General features: G+C 42.7%; 1 pseudogene; it reads right to left on the bottom strand.

Moving 5' to 3' along the window:
- Positions 1 to 3,093: 3,093 nt before the first annotated feature.
- Positions 3,094 to 10,381, bottom strand: LOC108177341 (large ribosomal subunit protein eL33 pseudogene; annotated as a pseudogene).
- Positions 10,382 to 10,584: the final 203 nt, after the last annotated feature.

Below are 10,584 nucleotides of genomic sequence, written 5' to 3' on the forward strand. Positions count from 1 at the left end.
CACGCTGCCACTGCCATCTGCTCCAATCTGATTAGTCAACCAGGTAGAGAATGGGAGAATCTGATCTTTCTTTGTTTACTTCCCCAAATTTAAACTGTTGCCCATGTAGCATCTACAATTTAAAATGTAGCTAGGGGCCAGTGCTGTGGCACAGTGGGTTAAAGCCCTGGCCTGCAGTGCCGGCATCCCATATGGGCACCGGTTCGAGTCCCGGCTGTTCCACTTTTGATCCAGCTCTCTGCTATGGCCTGGGAAAGCAGTAGAAGATGGCCCAAGTCCTTGTGGCCCTCCACTCACATGGGAGACCCAGAAGAAGCTCCTGGCTCCTGGCTCCTGGCTTCGGATCAGCTCAGCTCCGGCAGTTGTGGCCAATTGGGGAGTGAACCAGTGGATGGAAGACCTCTCTCTCTCTTTCTCTCTCTCTCTCTGGCTCTACCTCTCTCTCTGTAACTCTATCAAATAATGAATAAAATAAATATTTAAAAATAAAAAATGTAGCTAAAATCATGTTTGTTATTGGAAATATTTGTTAACTAATTCAGGAAAAGGATATAAGAAAGTCAAGAGTAGGTAAAAAAATTCTGCCTGTATTTGTAAAAATATATGACAGAACAAAAACTAAAGAAATTATCTAAAGAAGGTAAAACATATGTTCAAAGGAGTATTTATTACAACATTGCTTACCAGGGTGGAAAATGATGACTTTTCAATTCAGCATCAGAGTCACTCCTACAGCTCCTCCTGTCCTTGATTCTCAGGGTCAATACCTTTGCTAAAGCAGAGGAACTTATTTAATAGAGGTTCCTGAGTTCACCTCAGTATTTTTTGTTCAGTAGGTTTAGTTCAAGGCCTAGAAATTTTCACTGAGCATCCGTGACTAAAGCAATAGCTATGGTGCACTTAGTGTACATATTTTTAAAGACGATGTAGCAACATGGAAAATATCATAATTAACTCTTAAGTTAAACAAGCTGAAACAAAGGTGTACAAATGTGTAAAGAATGTATATTCAGTAAACAATGAAGATACAGAATAGATTTTATAAAATAGTTTGTTTTAGAGAAATATTGTCTTATTTCAAAGGCTGTATGCTTATACTGCTTACATGATTTTAAAATATGTACGAGTATTTATTCAGATCAAACAATTGGTGGATCTGGGATTTTATGAACACTTGAGAAAAAGAAGCAGTCAATAGTTGTGGTTCCCCCATTCCCATAAAGCCTTCTATTTCATGGTAGTGAGTAAATACTTTAGAAAAATATCTTAGATTTGTCAATGGATAAGAAGACAAGGCATGACAGGAAGCCATAATTAATGTCTCTCAGATAAAAAACCAATAATAATAATAACAGCGACTACTACAACAAATTTAGAACCCAGAAATGTTCACCCTATGACAATGTGGGATACAGACATTGTAAATGCATCATATGTTATAATACCATAATGGTTCTTCCAGAACCATCCCGAGGACTAAAGAACTTTGCCATCTATAGGTTATGGTTGTTCCTATTTTAAAAGACTTTGGTATGTTTTCTTTTTTAAAGATTTATTTGAAAGACAGAGTTGCAGAGAGAGAGGAGGTAAGAAAGAAAGAGAGGTTTTCCACCCACTGGTTCACTCCCCAAATGGCTGCACTGACAGGACTGGACCAGACCAAAGTTAGAATCCAGGAGCTTCTTCCAGGTCTCCCATGTAGGTGCAGGGGCCCAAGTACTTAGACCATTGCCCACTGCTTTCCCAGGTGCATTAGCAGGAAGCTGGATTGGAAATGGAGCAATTGGAGCCCATTTAGGAGGCCAGCATTGCAAGTAGTGGCTTTAACCCACTGTGCCACAGTGCCTGCCCTGACTCTGGTATCTTTTAATCCTTCAGCACTTTTAGCTGAGATGCATTCTCTGGCATCACATAAGAAGAAATCAATCAACAAGCTTCCTAATTTACAAAATAATGATTTGTAATAGCTTTCTCTTTGGAGTCAAATCTTAATAGCTAAATCTTGGGCAATTACAAACTAGTAAGCATTTCTTCCCCAGGTCTCATTTATTTCCCCAGGCAACTTTATAATGCCCATATGTCCCCATTAAAGTGAGAAGTGGATGCTGGAATCATTACCAGGTTAAGTTAAACCTTGTTACCTGAAAGATTCAGGTCAAAGTGGACCTTCTCAGCTTTTCAATAGTTACCTCTAATTTCTACTGTGTCAAGAACAAACATAGCCTTAGAATGCCTTGGATATAATGAGCACAGAAATAGCTGTCTTCTCAGAACTGACAGAAAGGAACAGTTTACTCCAAAAAATCAATTACTTGTAATATCTAGAAATGTAATGCAAACTTCAGGCCATGATCAGAGCAATATAGTATGAGCTATCAGCAAAGTCCCATCAAGTATACTATTTAACCACTTAGGAGTAGGAAAAAGGAATTTAGATGGTGTTAGATATATACTTCCCTTACTCCCAGACCAGCAACAATGCTGTAGACAGATAGGTTCAGGAATTGGCTTTTGACAAATATTAGAATGGTCAGATTGGCACCTAATTGTAAGCCCTACAAGAACCTTTAGAAATAACTGAACTGGGATGGGTGTTGTGCTATAGCAGGTTAAACTGGAATTTGGGACCCTTGCATACCATATAGGAGTGCATGGTTTGAGTCACAGCTACTTGGTGCTTCATTTTTTTTCTTTACTTCTTTCCTTCCTTCCTTCCTTCTTACCTTCCTTCCCTCCTTCTTTCTTTCAAGAGAACAAATATGGGGCCTGTGCTGTGGTATAGCAGGTTAAACCTTCACCTGTAACACGGGGTATCCCATATGGACACCAGTTTGAGATCTAGCTGCTCCACTTCCAATCCAGCTCCCTGCTAATGCACCTGGGAAAGCAGTGGAAGACTGCCCAAGTCCTTGGGCTCTTGCATTCATGTGGGAGATGTGAATGAAGCCTCAGGCTCCTGGCTTCAGCCTGGCCCAGCCCCAGCCATTGGGACCATTTGGGGAGTGAATCAGTGGATGGAAGATCTTCTCTGTCTCTCCTCCTTTCTCTGTAATTCTGCCTTTCAAAAAATTTTTTATTTTATTTTTTACTAGTTCAAATCTTTGAGGGCTACAACATCGCATGGATTCTGTGTCCAGTGGCCTTCACAGGAATGTTGCTTTGAAATTTGGCATGAACCATGCCACGGTTTCCATGAACGTGAGTTACCAGATTACTCTGGTTTTGCTGAGTTTGCCACCAGAGTTATTGTGTTGTTCTTTGCTTTGTACATGGAATCACATCTCTTGCCCAAATAGAATTCAGTATCATCTTGAGCATAATCACCTTCAATTTTAAGAAGTGCTATGTGTTCCCCTTGGTTCTAGAGAGCTCCTTTACAGACAGCAAAAATGGCCTTGCACCACAGCCTTCCAGATATATCTGCCTTTTAGAGATCCTTTCCCCAAAGGGCCTCCACAGATTCAAGATGACAGAGCTACCGTGTTTCTGATTCAGCTTCCTGCTAACATTCCTGGGAAACAGCTGGTGATGACCAAAGTATTTAATCCCTGCCACCTATGTGGGAGAACTGGATAGAGTTCTTGGCTACTGGCTTTGGCCTGGCCCAGCCCCAGGCCATTACAGGTATTTGGGAAATGAAGCAGTGGATGGAAGATCTCTGTTTGCCCTTCTCTCCCTGGAACTCTGCTTTTCAAATAAATAAATAAACCTTAAAATAAAACAAAAGAGTTCCTGACTTTGGCATGGCCCAACCCTGGCTTTTGCAGCCATTTGAGGAATGAACCAACTGATGGAAGATTTCTCTCTCAATCTCTGAAACTTTGCCTTTCAAATTCATACACATATACATGCATACATCTTTTCTTTTTTAAGAGCAACATTCTTAAATTGGTTGATGATGCAGTTTTGGAGTGATTTCTATTGCGGAGGCATTGGGCAGTCATAATGGACAACCCTTCAAACGGTTTTATTTAAAGATAAAATATTTTCACAGGTAGAAAATCATCCAAAGCTACAGTTTCTGCAGAAGCTAGAGTACACAGGAAGAATTGCCCCAAACACATGGAAGAAATATCATAGTTTAACTCTGACACCTTTCCTGTGCCTCTCAGCTCAAAATAGAGAGACTGTTCATACATATTAACTCCTTGGATCCCGCAACAAAGAAAGAACATCACACTGGGCTTATGGCCAAGTTAGCCCATTACAACACAGCAAACATGATCTCTGGAAGGTTCCCACTTTAGTCACAAGAAAAGCCTCTGTCAGATTACATCCTGCTTTGCATTTCCTCTGGTTTTCAATTCACCAGGTTTTCATTCATGTGCCATTTTATAACAAATTAAATCTGAAATTCTTGGGTTCATCATTATCTGTTTCTCTCTTGCCCTACTTTCTGACAGACTTTCTGGTACCAGAGACATTTGTGAAAATCTTCAGCACAGAATTTTTTTAAGATTTATTTATTTATTTATTTGAAAGACAGAGTTAACGTAGAGACAGAGAGGGAGAGATAGAGAAAGAGAGATCCACTGGTTCACTCCCCAAATGACTGCAATGGCAGGGGCTGGACCAGGCTGAAGCCAGGAGCCAGGAACTTCTTCTGGGTCTCCCATGTGGGTGCAGGGGCCCAAGCACTTGGGCCATCTGCTGCTACTTTCCCAGGCACATTAATAGGGAGCTGGATCGGAAATGGAGTAGCTGGAACACAAACACACAATACCCCAACACCTGTTCCCATCACAGAAATTTACTCATCCTCTCTCAGGGTTCCCAACTGTCTAACACACTCCTGTCCAATAGAAATATAATGAGAGGGCTATTTGTTTTAGTGGTTTTATAACTTTAACAATCATTGGTTAGTTCTCATCCTTATTGGCTCTCTAAAGATTTTTTAAATTGGTGTCAGGTACCTAGATAACCAGTATATTGAGTTTGTTTAGAGATTTTTCATTCTCATTACAGTTTATTTTTTTAAAACAACCACACAAGAATATGGTATAGGACATTCATCATTTCTTTGACATATAGCTTTGTTAAGCCTGATACTGATGCACATACCTGGCGTTCCCATCATCTTCGAGGAAAATTCAGAATCTCTATGAGTGCCACAGGGACATGCTTCCTGAAACCCATCAGGTGGAAGGACTTGTCACTGACAGCAGAACAGCCCTTCTTTTTGCAGGAGCCATTCTGCTGACCCATGATTGAAAGTCACACCTGTCAGTTAAGATTTTCTAGTAGCCACATTTTTTTTTAACTTTTATTTAGCAAATACAAATTTCCAAAATACAGCTTATGGATTACAATGGCTTCCCTCCCACCCGCAACCCTTCCATCTCCTGCTACCTCTCCCATCCCATTCACATCAAGATTCATTTTCAATTATCTTTATATACAGAAGATCAATTTAGTATATATTAAGTAAATATTTCAACAGTTTGCACCCACATAGAAACACAAAGTGTAAAATACTGTTTCAGTACTAGTTATAGCATTAATTCACATTGAACAACAAACACATTAAGGACAGAGATCCTACATGAGGAGTAAGTGCACAGTGACTCCTGTTGTTGACTTAACAAATTGACACTCTTGTTTATGGCACCAGTAATCTCCCCAGGCTCTTGTCATGGGTTGCCAAGGCTATGGAAGCCTCTTGAGTTCACAAAGTCCAACCTTATTTAGACAAGGTCATAGTCAAAGTGGAGGTTCACTCCTCCCTTCAGAGAAAGGTACCTCCTTCTTTGATGGCCCGTTCTTTCTACTGGGATCTCACTTGCAGAGATCTTTCTTTTAGGTGTTTTGTTGTTGGTGTTTTTTTTTGTTTGTTTGTTTTGTTTTGTTTTGTTTTTGCCAGAGTGTCTTGGCTTTCCATGCCTAAAATACTCTCATGGGCTCTTCAGCCAGATCCGAATGCCTTAAGGGCTGATTCTGAGGCCAGAGTGCTGTTTAGGACCTCTGCCATTCTATGAGTCTGCTGTGTATCCTGCTTCCCATGTTGGATCATTCTCTCCCTTTTATATTCTATCAGTTAGTATTAGCAGACACTAGTCTTGTTTATGTGATCCCTTTGACTCTTAGACCTATCAGTATGATCAATTGTGAACTGAAATTGATCACTTTGACTAGTGAGATGGCATTGGTACATGCCATCTTGATGGAATTGAATTGGAATCCCCTGTAGTAGCCACATTTTTAAAAAGTAAAAATAATTGGAATTCATTAAAATTTTATTGCATAAAAATGTACATAACATAAAATTTATCATTTTTAGCATTTTTAAATATACAATTCAGTATTAAATTAAATTAAATTAAATTAAATATACAATTCAGTAGCATTAAGTATATGCACAATACTATGCAATTTTCGCCCCTATTTGATTACAGAATTTTTCTCACCATTTCAAACTGAAATTCTACACCCATTAAGCAATTACTTCCTATTTCTTCTTTCCCCAGCCCCTGGTAACTATCATTCGACTTTCCTTTTCTTTAAAGTTTATTTATTTTTACTTATTTGAAAGGCAGAAGGGAAAAGAGAGAAAGAGAAAGAGAGAGAGAGAGTTTCCATCTGCTGGTTCACTCCAAAAATGCCTACAACAGCTGGAGCTGGACAAGATGGAAAGTAGGACCTAGGGACCCCTATCTGAGTCTCCCATATTGGTGGCAGGGACTCTAGTACTTGAGCCATCTTCTGCCACCTCACAGGGTAAGCATTAGCAGGAAGCTAGAATTGGAAGCAGAGCAAGCTGTCTGATATGGGAAGTAGGTGTCCCAAGTGGCAGCTGAACCCATCGCACCTCACACCTACCCTTCCACTTTTCTTTTCTTTTTTCTACTTTTCTTTTCTATGAAATTTGTTCATACTAGGTATCTCAAATAAGTGGAATCATGCAACATGTGTCCTTTTACTTCTGGCCTATTTTACTTAGCATAATGTTTCCAAGGCTAATCTACACTGTGGCATGTATCAGAATTTTATTCTTTTTCGAGGTTGCATAGTATTCCATTGTAGATAGATAGATAGATAGATAGATAGATAGATAGACAGACCGACCAAATTTTGTTTATCCATTTATCTGTAGATATAATTCAGTTGTTTCCATCTGTATTAGTCCACTTTCATTACCTTACCTAAAATACCTGAAAAGAGCTTCTTGGGAAACAGAAAGTTGATCGTAGCTTGCAGGTTACAGGTAAGGATCAGGTGGCCCAGTAGTCCAGTGTCTGTGGAGCAATGATCACATGGTGAGCCAGGGAGCAAAGAGAGAACAACTAGGTAGAACTTGAACTTGAGTACTCAAAACACTCTTGAAATACACCCTCTTAGGGCATGACCCTAGTGACCTAAACACCTCCCACCAGGCCTACCTCTCAGATGCCATTATTAGATCAAGTCTTTCTCTTTTTCTCTCTGCCTGTCTCTCTGTGCATGCGCACATGTGTGTGTGTGCGTGTGTGTGTCTATCTTTAAATAACTGCTTAAAAAGAAAAAAATATATTTTACATGATAAAAATTCTCAAAAATCCTATATAGTTGTAGTATTTATTAATTTAGATCCTAAATATTTTTATCAGAAATAATTTGATCTATATTTTGATTTCATGAAATTTATAGATTCATATACCCAAGTTGTTCTACATATACTTTAGAACATGTAAATTAATTAAAACTAAAAGAAATTTTAAATATAATTCTTTAGTCACTCTAGACACATTGTAAGTACTCAATAGCCACATTGGCTTGGAGCTGCTGGGTGGGACAGCACAGGTGTAACAAATGGGACAGAAATGCCTTCCTCTGGCCCCTCACAATCTGGCTCCAGCCTACTGTGCTTAGCCTCTTTCCTACTACTCTCAGGCCTATATCCTAAGCCAAGTGATCTGGAATATGAACTTGGCAAATACGTATTGAGCACTGACCATGTGTCAATCATTATGCTGCTAAGCACTGGATATCGTGGGAAACAAAATCATGTCTGCATGGAGCCCCAAAACAAGTGGAACTCGCAGACATACAGATAAATACAGTCCTCATTATAACATGTTGTGAGTCCAAATAGGGAACACGGTGTGAAGATACGACAAGCACATTTAAACAAGATAATTAATCACAAAAGAACAATACCTTACAACTTTTGGTAAGCACACTGAGAAAAAAAGTAAAGGGGCTAATGTCAGACATAACAGTATGTCTTATCTAGAAGGGAAAGTTCCCAGGGTAGAAACTGAAACTAACGTAGAAGAGACACATGATGGAGTACAGAGAGGGGCCGGGTGGTAGGTAGGCCTACAGGGGAACACTTCTCTTCTACATTTTGCCCTCCCTTACTCCACTGACGCTCTGGCCTTGTACTAATGTATGTCACTTTATGTGCTGGTATCTTTTCCACAGGTCAGCAAAGGTTTCTCCTTCACCTTCATGTGCTTATACCATGGAGAATGGAGCAGATACACTTGGCCAATCTGGTTTTTCTTTTTAAAGATTTATTTATTTATTTACTTATTTGAAAGTCAGAGTTGCACAGAGAGAGGAGAGGCAGAGAGAGAGAGGTCTTCCATCTGCTGGTTCACTTCCCAATTGGCCGCAACAGCCAGAGCTGCACCAATCCAAAGCCAGGAGCCAGGAGCCTCTTCCCGGGTCTCCCACGTGGGTGCAGGGTCCCAAGGACTTGGGCCATCTTCCACTGCTTTCCCAGGCCACAGCAGAGAACTGGATCGGAAGCAGAGCAGCCAGGTCTTGAACTGGCACCCATCTGGGATGCCAGTGCCTCAGGTCAGCGTTAACCCACTGCCACAGCGCCTGCCCTGGCCAATCTGTTAAACTGGATTAGTTAATGGCTCAAGTAGTTGAGTCCCTGCTATCCAAGTGGGAGACCCAGATTGGATTCTGGGCTCCTGGCTTATGACTGGCCCAACTCTGGCATTTGGGGAATGATCCAGCATTTGAAAGCTCTCTCTCTCTCTCTCTCTCTCTCTCTCTCTCTCTCTGCCTTTCAAATAAATAAAAAGTTTTGAAAAAATAAAAATCAGATTGAATTAAAAGTATCATTGTAATTGGCTACTCAGTCTCACTACAAAACAGTTTGTGACCTAATTAACTGTCCTTATCAAGCTATTCTGTTCTCTGCTTGCCTCAAAAGCTGAAGCGCCTGAACAAGACTTGGGCAGCCCTCCAGCAACTCAACCACCGAAAGGGGTTTTGTTTTAGGTCAGGTTAGGGCTACAAAGCCATCAACCCATATGGCACATGTCGAGGCCTCAAGGAAATGTCCTAACATGCAAACTCTGTACTTTACGTGGTTGTCAAGAAATGCAAACCCGTCTCCAAGAAGAGCTTGCTCTCGGCTAGACGCACCATCCCTCTGCTAGGGACTGCAAACAGTACGGGATTCCTTTGCCCCCTTCCATTGGTTGTGGATTGAAACTTCATGATCTGGGGCAAAGAGGTGTGGAAAGGGCCCAGGCTTGGTTCCTTACACGCCTGACCTGGGCCAGAATCTCTGGGCCTGTTTCTACATCTGACCCTCCAGACACGTAGGGAGGATTGAACCAGAAGTGAAAAATCTAACAGCCATGGGTGAAGAAACTGCTTTCGGTGCCTCTAAGGTTTACAAGGAACTTGCAGGGTGGGTGGGGGAAGGCAGTGTATGACCTCGGTGCCAACAGAAAAACCACTAGGTTTCCTTTTCTTACCCTCTCTGGTGAGTCAGCCTTCATGGAAGATGGCTCAGTAGAAAAAAAATATCAGCCCGTTTGTAAAGTACACCAGGAGAAAGAGTGTCAACGTCACAAATTTGTGAGAGCACAAAAATCATATATATATATGTATGTATGTATATATATATTTAACCTCAACGGGAGCCGCCTGTCACTGTTCCACCCTCGCCCCGGGCGGCAGCCACGCAAGGGTTAGCCCAGTTTATCTGGCAAGGCTCAGCCGGGATGATAAAGATGAGTTACGACTTGGAGGCTTCTCTCCAGTGGCCCTCCAGAGCACCAGGCCTTGGCCGAGCTGCCCACAGGGACATATTTTCGTACTGCCTCTTCTGCCGTCCCGCCGACTTCCCCTGAGTTGCGTCTCCAGACCCGGGGCGCCCCGCGTTCCAGCCTGGACTCTGGGGTCTCACTGGCGTGGGACCACCGGGAGGGAGTCAAGGCCGCTTTCCATTCTTCCCTCAGGCCGGCATCTGCCTTGGGATCCCACACAACTCTGCTCCCCCTGGTTCATTCGCCCCAGCTCCCACCCCCACGTCGCTCGCAGGGTCAGCGCGGGGACGAGGTCCGGTCATTGCCCGGGAATGACCCGGCCTGGCCGCGAGCGCCGGGCGGGGCGGGGAGGGAGCGAGCGCGCGCCTCGCGAAGCCCCGCCCCATCGCCAGATGCGGCGCCGATGGTGCGCGGTGATTGGTGGCTGCGGCCGCGGGATGAATGGGGTGACCGCGGCGGGGAGGGGGAGGGGTGAGCGAGGAGGCGGGGCGGGGCCGCGGAGGGCGCGCGGGTGGCGGCAACGCCCTCGGGCGCGGGCGGCTAACGGTCCGGGTTCCCCGCGAGGGGAGGGCTGGGCAGGGCCGCGTAG

Source organism: Oryctolagus cuniculus, chromosome 5 (assembly GCF_051225735.1).
Source record: "Oryctolagus cuniculus isolate XC-2025 breed Fujian yellow rabbit chromosome 5, ASM5122573v1, whole genome shotgun sequence".
Taxonomy (NCBI): domain Eukaryota; kingdom Metazoa; phylum Chordata; class Mammalia; order Lagomorpha; family Leporidae; genus Oryctolagus; species Oryctolagus cuniculus.